Here is a 17999-nt window from a genome sequence, read left to right as displayed (position 1 = left end):
CAGTGAAAGTGGGTATGCATATATCTATTCCTGTGAGGGCTCTTCTTTCTCTAGGATATTCTGAGGAGTGGGATTGCTGGACCTTATGGTACTTCTATTTCTAGCTTTTTAAGGAAGCACCAGATCTATTTCCAAAGTGGTTGTGCCATTTTACATTCCCACCAGCAGTGTACAAGTGTTTCAGTCTCTCCACAATCTCTCCAACAATTATTATTTTGTGTTTTTTGTATTAATGCTAGCCTTCTTGGGGTGAGATGGTATCTTATTGTAGTTTTGATTTGCATTTCTGTAATGGCTAATGATTGTGAGCAATTTCTCATGTATCTGTTAGCCACCTGATTGTCTTCTTTGGTGAAGTGCCTGTTCATATCCTTTGCCCATTTTTTAATTGGGTTAGTTGTCTTTTTGTTAGGTAACCTTTTCTAAAAAGCAGTTTCAACATGGGTGGGTGGGGGGACCAGACTGCAGTTTTTGAAGCAAGTGAGTTCTTTTGAAGAACTTGTGAAGAGCTAAAATATTTCAGGCAATTACTGTATGGCAAAACTCACCTTTCAAACTAGTAAGGGAAAAAGATTTGGGGACAATTGGATAGCCATTTAGGGGGAAAAAAAAGTTGTACGCTACCTCACTTCTTACACTAAAATAAATTCCAGGTATATCAAAGATTTATAGGTAAAAAATGAAGCTGGAAGAGTATCAAAATAAAATACACATGAGATTATTTATAATAGGCAGTAGATAAAGCAAGCAGGACCCAAAAGCCACGCACCATGAAGGAAAAGACTTAAATCTGGCTTCAGAAAAAATTAAAACTCTGCACTTCAAAAATACCACAAAGTCAAAAGGTATTTAATGAACTAATGGGAAGAAATATTTGCAATATACATGATAGGCAACAAAGGGTTAATGATTCTCACACTCACACACACAGAGAAATCAATAAAAACAATATAACACAATGGTGAATGTAAAATAATATAAATAGGAAGTGCACATAGAAGAATGCAAATCGTTAATAAACAAAGAACTGCAAAAAAAAAAAAAAGATTATATGTGAGAGACTGACTTGATTTGTAAACTTTCACTTAAAGCACCAGTTAAACTAAAAGGCTAACAAAAAAAAGAAGAAATCAAAAGACAATTGTATTGGGCAAATCTGCTGCAAAACATCTCTTTAGAATGTTAAAAAGCAAAGTTGTCCTTTAAGGACTAAGGTGCACCTGACCCAAGCCAAGGTGTTTTCAATTGCCTCATATGCATGAGAAAGCTAGACAATGAATAAAGAAGGAGAAGAAGAATCAATGCCTTTGAATTATGGTGTTGGGGAAGAATATACCATGGGACTGCTAGAAAAACAAACAAATCTGTCTTGGAAGAAGTACAGGCAGACTGCTCCTTAGAAGCAAGGATGGTGAGACTTCATGTCACATACTTTGGACATATTATCAGGAGGGACCAGTCCCTGGAGAAGGACATCAAGCCTGGTAAAGTAGAGGGTCAGCGAAAGAAGAGAAAGACCCTCAATGAGATGGATTGACACAGTGGCTACAACAACTGGCTCAAGCATAACAATTGTGAGGATGGCGCAGGACCAGGCAGTGTTTTATTCTGTTGTCCACAGGATTGCTGTGAGTTGGAACTGACTAGATGGCACTTAACAACAACAACATGAACAAACAACAACACATGTGAGGAATGTGCTTCTTAGTTCAGTCAAGTATATGATACCAAAATGGGCAACACCTGCCCAAAAGCAAAGTTGAGAAGGCAAGAAGGGACAGGAAAACTGGATGAAGGGACATGGAGAACCCTGGGGTGGAAATAGAAATGTGGAGAGGGCTGACGCAACGTGGGAAACGCAACCGATGCCAGAAAACAATTTGTGTATAATTTTTTTTCTAGTAAAAAACTAATTTGTGCTGTAAACTTTCACCTAAAACACAATTTTTTATATATATATATATTATACTTGAGGGTTAACAGTGCTTATTCTCACCTGGAATTCTCATCCAAGAATTCTCTACGTTTCTCTCTTAGACGTAGATTTCATCACAGTGTGTGCATCTTCTAGGTCAGACTATAGCAACAGGTCATATACGCAGCTGCTTTTAATATCCCACTGAAATGCTAGAGTCCAAGTAGAATGCTTTAAGCAGTATGTTAACCCAGTGCTCTGTAACTGAGCACTGTTTCTACTCAAAGAACTGAATTACATGTACTTAGTCCATTTCTCCTTTTGGTAGCAGAAATACATATATTGTGTTGCTGTCTTATATTTTCTGTGCTAAAGGGGCTGTAATCTGAAAGGACTGTAAGGTATGGTCAAGAGAAAGAATAAAAATTACAATAGGGTCATGAACTTATTACACAAAGAAATGGAAAATCCTGTTTTATTTCAGATTTAACAATTCTAAATAAATGTCATAATATTTACATCATGTCCTAATATTTACACCATGCGCAGATGGTAAATTCTAAAGAGAAGTAGTTCTGCAAATTGCAGCTAAATTCAGTGTTCCTTCGCTCTTTTTTTTTCCGCTCACCGCAGAGACAGGCTCTGCTTGCTTCTGTATAGTGCAGCATGCTTGCCATTAGGTGGCAGTCAAAACTAATGTAATGATTAAGCTCCTTTAGGTTGGAAGCATTAGCAGTTGGGTGGTAGAATTTTCATCTTCTGTGCAGGGAGACCCAGGTTCGACTCCTGGCCAGTACACCTCTAGCTCAGCCACCATTTATCTGTCAGTGGAGGCTTGCATGTTGCTATGATGCTGAACAAGTTTTAGCAGAGCTTCCAGATTAAGACGGAGTAGGAAGAAAAGCCTAGTGATTTACTTTTGAAAATCAGCCATTGAAAACCCTATAGAGTACAGTTCTAACTCTAATACACATGGGTCACCATGAGTCACAGATTCCACTACAGCAAACAATAACCTCCTTAGACTTAATATTGATATGCATAGGTATACCTTTTTTCATTCAGGGGACATGTTTTTGAAAAGTTCTATGAAAAATGAAAGACATTATAAATAATTGAACATTCCTTTTGGAAACCAGAGTCATTTTACAAGGTAAATAACTATCTCTAAGAGATTAGGTCTTTTTTTTTTTTAAACAAACTTTCTAAAAAGATTGAAGTATAACGTATACACAGCAAAGTGCACAAATCTGAGTACCTCCACTTTGAAGTATTATCACAAGGTGAAAACCCCTGTATAATCATCACCCAAATAAGATGAAAGGGCGTCACCAGTATCTCAGAAGAGCCCTTTGTGCTCCCTCCAACTCATTACCTTTTCCATTTTCCCAGAGAGAACCATTATCTTGGCTTCTAACGTTATAGTTCAGGCTTGCCAGTTTTGAGAAATTTCATGAATGTAATTGTATATTATATATTCTTCATGTCTGGGTTCTTTACTCAATATTTTTACCCTTGCTTGTAGTTATAGTTTAAAAAAATTTTTTTTTCATTATGATAATGTATTTCATGATATGGATATACCACTCTTCTTTGTGTGTATGTGCTTTGGGTGAAAGTTTACAGCTCTAGTTAATTTCTCATACAAACATTTATGCACATATTGTTATTTGACCCTACTTGCAATCCCTATAATGTGACAGCACACTCCCCCTTTCCACCCCTCATTTCTCTTGTCCATTCATCCAGCTCTTAGCCCTTTCTGCCGTCTCATTCCCTCTCCAGACAGGTGCTGCCCATTTAGGAGCACACTTTTCACAAATGGATATACCATTCTTTATCCATTCTACTATTGAAGGAAATTTGGGTTGCTTGCAGTATTTAGCTATTATGAATAATTAGTACAGTGAACATCCTTGTACATGCCCTCTTGGTGCACATATGAATGTATATACCTAGGACTAGAAATATATGTAAAAAAATGCAATATTGCCAAATAGTTCTCAAAAGTTGTATCAATTCACACTTCTACCAGCAGTGCATAAGTTTCCATTATTCTACATCATCATGGGCACTTTATATTGTCACTGTTTTTAATTTTAGCCATTCTGATAAGCATGTAGCTATATTTCAATGGGGTTTTAATGAGTATTTCTCTTACATCTAGTAAGGTCAAACGTTTTTATGTTTGTTGATTAGTTGAATATCTTCTTACGTACAATGCTGATTCATATATTTTGCCATGTTTTTAATCATATGGTCTATTGTTGTTGTTAGATGCTATGCAGTCAGTTCCGCCTCATAGCGACCCTATGTACAGCAGAATGAAACGCTTACGGGTCCTGCACCATCTTCGCAATTGATGTTATTTTGAGCCCATTGTTGCAGCCACTGTGTCAGTCCATCTAACTGAGGGTCTCCCTCTTTTTTGCTGACCCTCTACTTTAGCAGGCATGATGTCCTTTTCTAGGGACTGATAGCTCCTGATAACATGTCGTAAATACTTGAGACAAAGTCTCGTCATCCTCGTTTTCAAGGAGCACTCTTGGGTATATTTCTTCCAAAACGGACTTGTTCGTTCTTCTGGCAGTCCATGGTATATTCAATATTCTTCGCCAACACCATAATTCAAAGGCATCAATTCTTCTTCATTCTTCCTTATTTATTGCTCAGCTTTCACATGCATATGAGGCGATTGAAATAACTTGGGTTGGGTCAGGCACACCTTAGTCCTCAAAGCGACATCTTTGCTCTTGAACATTTGAAGGAGGCCTTTTGCAGCAGGTTTGCCCAGTACAATGTCATTTGATTTCTTGACTGCAGATTCCATGGGTGTTGATTGTGGGTCCAAGTAAAATGAAATCCTTGACAACTTCAATCTTTTCTGCATTTTTCGTGATGTTGCTTATCGATCCAATTGTGCGTATTTTTGTTTTCTTTATGTCGAAGTGTAACCCATACTGAAGGCTGTAGTCTTTGATCTTCATCAGTAATGCTTCAAGCCCTCTTCACTTTGGGCAAGAAATGTTGTGTCATCTGCATATCCCAGGTTGTTAATGAGTCTTCCACCAATCCTGATGTGTTCTTCTTCATGTAGTCCAGCTTCTCAGATTATTTGCTCAGCACACAAATTGAATAAGTATGGTGAAAGGATACAACCCTGATGCACACCTTTCCTGATGTTAAACAACACAGTATCCCCTTATTCTGGTCGAACAACAGCCTCTCTGTCCATGTACAGGTTCTGCATGAGCACAATTAAAAAAAAAAAAACACCTTTGTGGTTCAGTCGATTCTCACTCACCATGACCCAAAAGGACAGAGCAGAACTGCCCATAGCGTTTCCAAGGAGCACCTGGTAGATTCGAACTGCTGACCTTTCCAGTAGCAGCTGTAGCTCTTAACCATGACGCCACAAGGGTTTCCGCAAGCACAATTGAGTGTTCTGTAATTCCCATTTTTTGCAGCGTTACCCATAATTTGTTATGTTCCACGCAGTCAAATGCCTTTGCGTAGTCAATAAAACACAGGTAAACATCTTTCTGGTATGTGATCTATCTTACTGATTTCTGGGAGTTCATTACATATTCTAGATATATTGGGTATACATATTGCTAATAGATTCTCTCATTCTGGGCTTGCCTTCATTCTCTTAAAAGTGCTTTTTTTTTGATAAATTTTAATGTACTCTAATTTATCAGTTTTCTCTGTCTTGGTTAGTGTTTTTTGTATCTTGTTTTAAGAAAGATCTGCCTATACCAAAGTCAGAAACTTGGTGGTGTTGTGGTTAAGAGGTATGACTGTTAACCAAAAGGTTGGCAATTTGATCCACCAGGCGCTCCTTGGAAACCCTATGGGGCAGTTCTACTCTGTCTTATACAGTCGCTATGAGTTGGAATCGACCTGACAACAACGGGTTTATACCAAGTCATGAAAATATTCGCATGTGCTATATTCTAGAAGTTTTGTTGTATAATTTTTTGACAGATCTAAAATCTACCTGAAATTGATTTTTGTGTATCATATGATTCATTTCTTCCTGTATAGATATCCAGTTGTTCCCGCACTATTTATTCAAGAAACCATAATTTTCCTGCTCTGCAGTGCCAACAGGGGTGTTTTATGTTCAAATTTTTGAGTGCTGTATCGAGGTTGTGTGAAGTAGAGCATATCCATATTTAGTAAAAGTTTATCATTTGGTAGAGCTTTCCTGGAAAAAAAAAATCCATTTAAAAAATCCCATTTAAAAATCCTTTGATGTTTAGATAGTTGCATAGTTTTGACAAAACTAGAAGACATTTGGTTATAATACGGGGATAGTTTTATCACCGTTCAAAATGTATTGCATTTTCTGTGAAGTTTAAAACTTTTGGGAGAATTTAGAGTAAGGGATAAACAAATAATTTGCTTGAAATAAATCAGATTATGTTGGTTTAGAGATTAATTAGTCAACCTTAAAGCCTGTATTAATCTGCCTTGTGGCCAACCTGATCCAAAACTTTGAAGATGTTACTATTTAGCTGGGAAAACAAGAACACACTGAACTATTACAAAGCAAGTACAATCATATAAAATCAAGTGTTTCGAATCCTATCTCTTCATAGTTTTCTTTGTAAAGGATGAAAGTAAACAAACCAAGCATGAATCCTTTAAAAGGATCTGTCATAGTTATCTACCACAAGTGGGTGGTTTAACAAACAGAAATTAATTTTCTTAACAGTTTAGGAGACTAGAAGTCCAAATTAAGAATGCTGGCTCTAGGGAAGGCTGTCTTTCTGGAGGAAGGTCCTTGTCTCTTCTGAGCTGCTACTCCTGGGCAACCTTCCCATGGCTTGGCATCTCTCTTCCCCCATCTCTGTTTCTCTTGCTTGCTTGTCTAATCTCTTTTATCTCTCAAAATAGATTGATTTAAGACATACCCTACGCTAATCCTGTCTCATTAACGTAACAAAGACACTTTATTCCCAAATGGGATTATAACCACAGGCAAAGAGTTTAGGATTTATCACACATATTTTGGGGAGACACAATGTAATCCATAACAGGAACTTTATAAACAAGATTTATAGTTTGAAAAGTCTGATTGTGTAGTTTTAAGCCAGAGGTATTGCATTCTGAAATTATTTCTGTACTCTATAAATTTTATGCTTGAATATGTATTGTTTACAGTTTCTTGGAGTTTACAGTTATATATTTTCGAGATGGCCTCATCTGGTTGTCTTCCTACTTAAGCCTTGTCAAAATACCTCTAGTCGGAATTGACTCGACAGCAGTAGTGTTTTTTTTTTTTTTAAATACCTCTTGTGCTTGAATACATTTAAATGTATTATTTTGATTAGTTGTATTATACTACGTATCTGCAAGTGTAATTCTTTAGGAAAGCAAAAATAGAAAAAAATAACACGTTTAAGTTAGAAGTTTGACAATCATAGTTAAATGGACTTATTCCATACTTAAAAAAAATCAGTGTTAAGCTTGGTTCCTTTCTATGAAGTGTTCACTCATGTTTACGCACCAGTGAAACTCACCTCCGCTGCTCTTTTGCCAGAAATGTTGGAGTCATGGTTGTTTTGATTTTTCTGGATACCCTTTATTAATTTTCAAAGAACTTCTTTTGCCCTGGATTCTGAACAAGGTTGGCAGTTGGAGCCCCCCAGCTGCTCTGTGGGAGAAAGATGCGGCAGTCTGCTTTCGTAAAGATTATAGCCTTAGAAACCCTATGGGGCAGTTCTACTCTGTCCTGTAGGGTTGCTATGAGCCAGAATTGACTCAACAGCAGTGAGTTTGAGTTTGGATTCTGAACAAGTTCTAAAATGAGAATTAACTGATGCCACGTTTATGTGTGATTTCAAACTTTCAAGTATAAGGGAGATTTATTCCTTTAAAAAATCTACAAAAATTTGGGTGCATTTTACAAATTTAAAATAATTGGCTTTTGCCATTTTTTCCTGTCTTCCATAGAAGAGCAAAATAGTTAACATTAGGTCATAAATAATTTTCAGTTTAAGATTTCTTTTCACTCATATTTTAATTCTAGCTTATTAGTAATTTGAAAGCAGGTTGATAAACTAAGATTGGGGTAACAGGTAAAAGAATCTGAAAATCGATTACAGAAATATGACTATATAGATAGTCAACTTCAAAGTTATGCAGAAAGTAAGCTTTTATTTATTATTTTTGAAGACAAATAACCCAATCAGAAATGGGCAAAGGACTTGAAAAGACATCTTACCAAAGAAGATATACAAGTGGCCAAGAAGCACATGAAAAAGATGCTCATCTTCATTAGTCGTCGTTGTTTGTTGCCATCCGGTAGATTCCGACTCATGGAGGGAGACCTCATGTGTGCAGAATAGAACTGCTCCATAGGGTTTTCAAGGCTGCGAATTTCTGGAAGCAGCTCACCGGGCCTTATGTCTAAGGAGTCTCTGGGTGGTGTTGAACCGCCAACCTTTCAGTTAGTAGTCCAGTGCTTAACTATTTGTACCACTGAAAACCACAATAAGGTACCACTTCAGAAAAATGGAAAACAAATGTTGGTGAAGATGCAGAGAAATTAGAAACCTCATTCATTGCTGGACGATTGTAAAATAGTGTAGCACTGCTGAGGTGGCTTCTCAGTCAGTTAAACACAGAATTACTGTATGACCCAGCCATTCTGGTGCTAGGTATATCCCAAAAGGATTGAAAGCAGGAATGCAAACAGATACTTGTACATCAGTGTTCATTGCAGCATGATTTACAATGGCCAAAAATCCATTAACGGATGAACAGATAAACAAAATGTGTATATATTCAATGGAATATTATTCAGCCATAAAGAGAAATGAAGTTCTGATACATGCTACAACAGGGATGAACCTTGAAAACATTCTGCTAAGTGAAATAAGTCACACCCAGAAGGACAAATACTCTACAATTCCACTTACAGGAATAGGAAATACATAGAGACAAAACTGGTGATGAGGTAGTTAAGAGCTCGGCTGCTAACCAAAAGGTCGGCAGTTCGAATCCACCTGCCGCTCCTTGGAAACCCTATGGGTCAGTTCTACTCTGCCCTATATGGTCACTATGAATAGGAATTGCCTTGATGACTACGAGTTTGGTTTTTTACGAGAAGATAGGGAGGTGGGAAGTTATTATTTAAGGGGTACTGGGCTTCTGTATCTGGTGATAACTTTTTTTTTTTTTGAGAAATGTAGTGATGATGGTTGTGCAGAATGATGAATGTAATTAATGTCACTGAATTGTATACTTAAGACTTGTTGAAACAGCAAAAATTTTGTGATATATATTTTACCACAATAAAAAAAATATATACATTCACCTTATTGTGATTCAACTTTTTGTATACCTCCAAATCCAGTGTAACAAAGACCCTCTAGGAATCCCCTTCTCTATCCTATATCTCTTTATAGTCTCAACATCAAGGACAATGCCCAGCACTTGATAGGTACTCAATAAATGTTCCTTGATAATAATATTTTTAAAAAATTTGTGACTTTTAAAATATCTGCTTTATACTTGGAGAATAACTTACTCTATTAGGAGGTTAATGTCTAACATTTCATTATTTAATACTGCATTTGCATTTTAAATAAAAGATTTAATATATGTATCTCACCTACTCTGTGTGCCAAGAATAATCTTGTCCTCAAAGAAGATAGACAAGTAAATAGACTATTTAAATTGTTATCTGCTTTTATACATGTCAGTATGAAGAACAATAAGAACATAGAAACAAGCACCAAGTACAAAGTCAGGAGGGGAGAGAAGAGGGAAGGTAGGATTCAAGGAGTGCTTCTCATAGTTACTACATGTGAGGTGAATCCTCAGGAACAGAGTTAGCCAGGTGGAGGAGAGCACATGCCCAGAGGCATGAGACAGCACCTAAGCAGTCATGAAGCTATGCATAGTTGGGTATAGCTGGAGCTTTGGGAGCTTAGAAGTAATAGCAAGGAACAGCAGGAGACAGGCAGAAAGGTAATTGGAGGCCATATCACGAAGGCACTCGAATATCAATGTATTATAGAAAGCACCAGTTTAAGGATTATAGGTGATGATAGTTGATCCTTTTAACCAACAAAATATTGAGGATTATCAAGGGGGATTTTGGGACACTGTCTTTCAAAGAATAAGTGGAATACTCGTAATGACCCACTTTGGAGGCTGGAGAAGGATCTCTAATAACTCCCAGAACTAGTGTCAACAGAAGAACCCCAGACCCTGTTTTCTAGGGTGTGGGTTCTTGGTAAAGCCCAGAGTTGTTTTTGTGAGTGAAATCAAATGTGTTGCATAAATTGTGTTAATTAATTCATGGCATTCTTCTCCTCTAGACACAATGGACCAGAAATAGAACACTAAGAAAAGAGGGTAAAAAACCTTTTTCTTAGATTGCATGCTTGCCTATGGATGTGCTGAAATGGAGAGAAGCAGGCTTGAGGAAGAGACATCATTTCTTCAGACTGACCCCAGAAGAACGATTTAGGTAGTGCTCTAGCACTCTCAGCTGAGGGCATGTTTTCTCCTTGCAGATTTCATCCTGAAGCATTGTAGTCATTCCTTGAATAATGAATGATATTTACATGGAAGGGTCCTTGGGTAGTGGGTAAAAACCAAAAACCTAACCCACTGCCATCAGGTCAGTTCCAACTCATAGTGACCCTATAGGACAGAGTAGAACTGCCCCACAGGATTTCCAAGGAGCACCTGGTGGATTTGAACTGCCAACCTTTACGGTTAACAGCCATAGCTCTTAACCACTACCAGCGTAGTGTATAGGATGAGGTAAATTGTGAACTAGGTAGGGCTGTCCCCTTGAACTGGGTTGGGGAATTCCTTTGATACCAGAACACTAGAAAGAATTCCCGGAGTGGCAGATTCTTGCTACTCCCAGCCTCCACCCACTACAAGTGCAGAACAAGCATGTTACTTAACAGAGGGAGAGGCAAATGCCCAATTACCCATGGTGTAATTTAAGGGCCAAAAACATTAATTAGGAGTCCTCTGTCCTGAGGCTTCAGCTTAGACACTGAGCAGTTTCCTGTCTCACCCATCCCTCCCGAGTGTGGACTGGTTTTGACAGAACCTCTTCACCCTAGTTTGAAGTGGGTTGCTGATTTTCTGGGTCATTCCTGGGAGAGACAGGGGATGGTGTATGACTGTGGGGGGTGTTTGTGTTTGTTGTTTTTTTGGCAAATGTAACAAAGCAGAGTGTGCGTGGTTTAATAAGAGATAAACACCAAAATGCACTATGGAGTTAAAATACACACACGCTAAAGCCCAAACATCTGGAAATTTAGAAATTCTGGGTTAACAGGCCTGGAGTGAGGTTGGGCACTGTTGTTTTTGTAGTTTTAAGCTCTTTTTTTAAGTAGATAAAACATGGACATTATATAAAATTAAATGGTATAAAAAGGTAAAAAGTAAGATTTCCTCTTACGCCCAGTCTCCTAACTCCCTTCTCCAGAGGTAATCTCTGCTTCCAGCTTCTTGTGTATCTTTCCAGAAGTATTCTGTGTATACAAAGCACAGTAAAAACTTTCTCCCTCTTTTCAACAAGTGGTTGCATCTTTTACCCCCTATTCTGAACCTTGTCAGGTACACATTTTATGAAAAGCTTTCCAAGAGACTTTAATACAAACTCTTCATTAAGAGCCACTGATAAAAGCTATGCCTCTGCTCCCCAGATCATGCTGCAGACACAGCTATTAAAAATCATTTACATCTAAATCCAAATGTTCAATGACTCCCTCAAACCTGACCGAGGGTGTTTATTTAATGTAAGATTATCCTGAACACTTAGCGTTGTCAGATAAAATACAGTACGCCCAATTAAATTAGAATTTTGCATAGACAACAAGTAAATTTTTCCTATGTCTCACGCAATATTTGTAAAATCTGAAATTAAGATTTATCTGAGAGTCCTGTATTTTTATTTGCTAAATTTGGCAACCCTATTAATAGTCTCTCGAATTTTTGATTTATTAGAAGTTTTTCCAATTAATTCTCCCTAGGATGCCCTGTATTAGAGATCACCTAGGTTATAATTACAGGGCCAGGCCTTTCAGGCTAAAGTCAAATATTCAAGAGTTCAACCAGGAGCTGGATATCTGTTGGCTTATTTCAAAATAAGTGTCTTTAACTTACTATGTTTTATCTCAAGGGATAAAACTGTATTGTTACAATGAAGTGGTCACTGAAATTAAAAAAAAAAAAATCTTGAATTTACATACAATAGAGTATCTGACTTTCAAAGAACTTTAACATATCTGAAGTCTGAGATATTTTGGCCTTTAAAAAGAGCATTAAAATCTTACCTAACTGGGTTTGGACAAGGATGAAGAGAACCAGCCTAGAGTTAAGTTTTCATTATTGATTTATTTAAATCATCTTTATTACAACAAAAAATTTATTAAGCATTTACTTTTTTTTTTTTTTTATAGATGGTATAAAATCCCAGCATGGAGGACCCAAAAGTGTGATCTCTATGACTTTTGGAGTAAATCAATAACATGTTATAATAAATATAAACAACAAACAATGACAAATATTAGAATCCTAATGTGCAAACAGTGGAAAGAAGGAATGGGTATGATTCTGTTACATAGGTGATGAAAAAATTATCACTCTATTAGACCCTGAGTTGTGCAGCTACATTTGAATGGAGTCAATAAAATTAAAATTTATCATTCCATTTCTGAGTTGTGCTCACTTACTTAGAAAAGTACCTTTTCATTTGCTTCACTGGAAATCTGCATAGGATTTTAGACTCTTCCACACAGTGGTATGCTGATGTTTAACAATTCTTCAAGGGAAAAAACAACCCCAGTTTGAAGCATTTGTTGATTTCTCTGGTGTTAATATTCTAATCGTGATTGATAGCAAGCTGACGTGTTTAGTCAACTGTTTGTAAAACTCCTAAAAATTTAACAATCTGCTCTCGTGAGCCTGTATGAGCTGGTTTTATTTCTATATGATGATGATTCTACATGATGCAACTGGCTGAATGTCATAAAAAGGAGTTAGAGACCTAGGTGTCCTTTTTGTTAATTGATGTGTAGGGACCAACATAAGACAAAAAAAGAAAGGAGCAAAAAGGAAGGAAGGAAGGAAATATAGTGGAAATTTTGAATGGATGTGAGTAGGTACAATAAACAGCTGAAGAAATCTAACTTTTCTTCTAACGGATCTCCTGGCTCTGAAGTGAATTCAATTTAAATAAATACTTAAATACTTTGAAAGTTGAATAGTTCTCTAATAACCCAGTGGGAAAGAACCAACCATGTACCTACTTGATTTATATAAAATTTCCTTTTTTTTTTGCCAAGTGTTTATCAGAGCAATTATATGAAGTGCTTTAATTGGATTCCATAATGGCCAACAGAATCCCAAAAGAGATAAAATAGTAGTGGTTTCCTTTCTTTCTTTTTCTTCAGCAAGCCACCTTATACTATACTCTTGAAGTTTTGAATTTCTTCCCATTCTTGGTTAGGAAAACTGGCAGTGCAGAAAGTAGTGATGACTATTAGCTAGACAGTAAACTTGAAAGGGTTCAAATTATTAAATTGGTTGGCATAGAATCAACAACCTAGTAGGATCCTCTTTCTGGTGTGGGGCTTCAAGAGGCAATAAAATGGAGGTGCCAAGTACATGGTCCTTGGGATTCTTCCTAAAAGAGTTTTAGCTTTATTGTTCTGGCTTAGCTACTTAGGTAATTATTTTATTTGTGGACACTGTCTCTGTAGTTTTAATTTTAAGCAATAGCCTTAAGATTTTTGAGTGACATGAAAGAAGTTGCTAGTGTTTATGCTAGAGATTGTTTCCTTTCAGTAATAGAATTTCTACTTGATTGGTAACCATTCACGGATGAGACATTGATAATGCATACGTGCTAAGAAAAGTATTCTACACCCCAAACGTTAAGTTGATCTAAAGCTTTACTTTTTCTTTGGAACCACTTTCCAAAAAGCACTTAAGACATAACTAACTTTATATATGCAATGAACTTTTGCAAACATTTAATTTTAAGACAAGGGATTGATTTATGGTTGGAAGTTGGTATATTTGGACTAGTAAATTTTTATGTATTCCAGAATGCAGCTATATTTCACATTCTAACTTAATAAGGGAATTCATGCTGGGAAAATTTGGAGGAAAGGGCATTAGTAGAACGTAACAAATAAATTATATTTGAATTAATCCATGATAGGAAACCCTGGTGATGTAGTGGTTAAGTGCTACAGCTGCTAACCAAGAGATCGGCAGTTCAAATCCACCAGGCGCTCCTTGGAAACTCTATGGGCAGTTCTACTCTGTCCTGTAGGGTCACTATGAGTCGGAATCAACTTGACAGCAGTGGGTTTGGGTTCTTAAAGGTGTGTAAAATATGCAAAAGAAAATGTAACACTTCAATGGCTTATCATAGATCAGAGTTCAAACATATGTTTAAAGAGAAAATGGATTCAATAAAAGTTGGTTTCCATAATTAATAAAAAGATACAGTGTAATAATTTTTAAAATTGCTACAAATCCTGTATACTTTGAGCCCTTTCAAGTTTACTCAGTAAACTGGCTCCATGTAAAAATATGCAGAGAAAGCTAATATTGTTTCTTTGATTCCTTCTTACTGCTGATTACCTTATAAAACATGTAATATAAAATGGAATTTACATGGTAATTGCGAAAACAGGTCAAGAAGCAACAATTATAAGACAGTTGGTTTGACGTATTTTTATATTATTTAATGATGCAAAATATGATATGGGTGTAGCATTCGGAATAAATAAATAATAAGATTGCAGTTATACTAAAGAGATTTTGCTTTCAAATGACTAGATGGTGCCTGGCTACCACCCCTAACTGCTCTGACACGGATCACAATAGGGGGTCCTGGAAGGAGCTGAAGATAAATGTACAACAAAGTTCTAACTCAAAAAAAAAAAAAAAAAAGGACCAGACTTATTAGTCTGACAGATACTGGAGAAACCCTAAGAATATGGCTCCTGGACACCCTTTTAGCTTAGTAAGGAAGTCACTCCTGAGGTTCACCCGTCACCCAAAGATTACCCTTACTATCCATTGCTGATGAGTCGATTCTGACTCACAGTAACCCTACAAGGCAGAGTAGAGCTGTCTCATAGGGTTTCCAAGGAATGCCTGGTGCATTTGAACTGCTGACCTTTTGGTCAGCAGCTGTAGCTCTTAACCACTATGCCACCAGGGTTTCCAGTCAAAGATTAGACAAGCCCATAAAACAAAGCGAGACTAAATGGGCACACCAGCCCAGAGGCAAGGACGAGAAGGCAGGAGGGGACAGGAAAGCTCGTAATTGGGAGTCTAAGGTCAAGAAGGGGAGAGTGTTAACATGTCGTGGGGTTGGCAACCAATGTCACAAAGTAATATGTGCATTGATTGTTTAATGAGAAGCTAGTTTGCTCTGTAAACCTTCATCTAAAGTATAATTTAAAATAGTAATAACAAATAGATTTTGCTTTCAAGATTCTGAAAGTTAGGTTTTATCTGTTTTAGAGATAAAAATGATGTGTTTGAGAGCTTCCAAAATGGCTTGTCAAGGTTCCATAAAGAATAAATATTACATATAAAAATAATTTTAACACCCAATTGATTATGTGAACAATTATAGACAGCTTTAAATATTGTCATGCTGACCAAATGGTCAACAATTTCTTTAAAACAAAGATGAGACTGTAAGAGGGCAGGGAAACTAGATTAATGAAAATGGAACAACCAGAACGGAAATAATGAGAATCTTCAAGCATTGTGAAGAATAGAAACAAGGTCACACTGAACAACTTGTGTAGAAATTGTTGAATGGGAACTTAAACTGCTGTGTAAACCTTCACGAAAACACAATTAAATTAAAAAAAAAAAAACTGCCATGCTTATATGTGGATGTGAAGCTGGACTATATGAAAAAGAACACGACATCAGGATTGCAGGGAGACTCACTAACAACCTTCGATACGCAGATGATATGACCTTGCTTGCTGAAAGGAAAGAGGACTTGAAACACTTGCTGATGAAGATCACAGACCACAGCTTCAGTATGGATTGCACCTCAACATAAAGAAAACAAAAATCCTCACAACTGGACCAATAAGCAACATCATGATAAACAAAGAAAGGATTGAAGCTGTTAAGGATTTCATTTTACTTGGATCCAAAATCAATGCCCATGGAAGCAGCAGTCAAGAAATGAAATGATACATTGTATCGGACAGATTGCTGTCAAAGACCTCTTTAAAGTGTTTAAAAGGAAGACCTCACTCTGAGGATTCAGGTGGGCCTGATCCAAGCATGGTGTTTTCAATTGCCTCATATGCATTCAAAAGCTGGGCAATGAATAAGGAAAACAGAAGAATTGATGCCTTTGAATTACGGTGTTGGTGAAGAATATTGAAAATACTATTGATTGCCAGAAGAACAAACAAATCTGTGTTGGAAGAAGTACGGCCAGAACGCTCCTTAGAAGCAAGGATGGTGAGAATTTGTCTTAAATACTTTGGACATATTAGCAGGAGGAACCAGTCTCTGAAGAAGGACATCATGCTTGGTAAAGCAGAGGGTCAGTGAAGAAGTGGAAGGCCCTCAAGGAGATGGATTGACACAGTGGCTGCAACAATGGCTGAAACATAGCAACGATTGTGAGGATGGTGCAGGACCAGGCAGTGTTTCATTCTGTTGTACATAGGGTCACTATGAGTCAGAATGAACTGGACAGCACCTAACAACATGTGACTACGTATTCATATGTAAAACACCTCTGGGTATTTGTTAGCTAAAATGCCCCATACTATTTTACAGAAGGAATACTTTCAAACCTGAATAATTATTATCATTTTTGTAACAAAACATTATACTGAACATATTTATTCCTTTGTTGCAATAATTTTCACTTTTTAATCACTTTTGTTTAAAGACTGTTGAAGTAAATAATGAATTTCAGTATCATGAAAGAATTTTGAAAGTTACAAATGAAATAATTCTCCAGAAGAGATTATCAATTTTAGTTATATGAATTCTATTCAAAATTATAGTAATGTATAATAATAGAAATTTTACCCAAATTTTAATATTAAGCTTGATGTGCATAAATCTAACTTTTCGAAGAGAAATGAATTGTCTTAAAGGTGATATTTGTTCAGAAACGATAGAAGAAAAATGTTTACCTATGAGGTAAGAGTTTATGTTCAGCTGGGGGATTATGTACACCACATGTTTGGGGATGATCTTTATGTGTGAACAGTAGGTTATTACACTTTTTAATGGGAAAGTATGCAATTTTGGCTTAAATTAGGACCCATATGTTTTAACTGTTATGACAATACTTGGTTATGATAAATCTTAGTATTGGAATGATTCTAAATAACAAAACATTCATTTAATATATTTTCCATTACTAATAAATGTTACGTGTGATTACTAAATACATTCACCATGTCTAGGCAGTGAGAGGGAGAGGATCAGTGCAGAGCAGTGTTAGGTCATGTAAATAGTCTAAAAAGGAATTTTGATTGAAATAGAGGGAGCATAGAAAAATATTATAAAGAGAAAGTGTTGTTCAGTCAACGTTTCGCAGCCTTTTCATGGCATGGCACGCTTAAGCATTTGAAAATTGGCCATAACCCACTTGGAACAGAGTGAATTTGAATGCTCAGGCAGGCTTCGGAGAATGGGTCAAAGAATTTAGCAAAAGTGGTGGCTGGACTGTCGGAAGGGCTCAGGCTAGTTGCCTCAATCCCAAAAGTGAGCTCAGCGAACGAGGGACAACGAGTTAAGTTGAAAAGGTTGGGGCACCTGAGCAGGCCCTGTAGGGGAGGAGTTTCAAATGCTGACAGCCTATAGAGAAACATCAGGAGAACGTCTTAAGACACGGAAGAGTACTCCACAAGTTGACTGGATTGGAAAAAAAAAAGTTTTTTGTAGGATAAAAGCAATTAACACTGAAACATATATTAAGGAGTTATTAAACGTCCTTGGTATTTTAGTAGCACCAGTCAAGCTTGCTGAATGCCGTTAATGATTGCTCAGAACGGCCGGGAAGAAACTCCACAAAGGAAAA

Source organism: Loxodonta africana, chromosome 3 (genome assembly GCF_030014295.1).
Source record: "Loxodonta africana isolate mLoxAfr1 chromosome 3, mLoxAfr1.hap2, whole genome shotgun sequence".
NCBI classification, from domain to species: domain Eukaryota; kingdom Metazoa; phylum Chordata; class Mammalia; order Proboscidea; family Elephantidae; genus Loxodonta; species Loxodonta africana.
Note: the sequence above shows the minus strand (reverse complement) of the source record.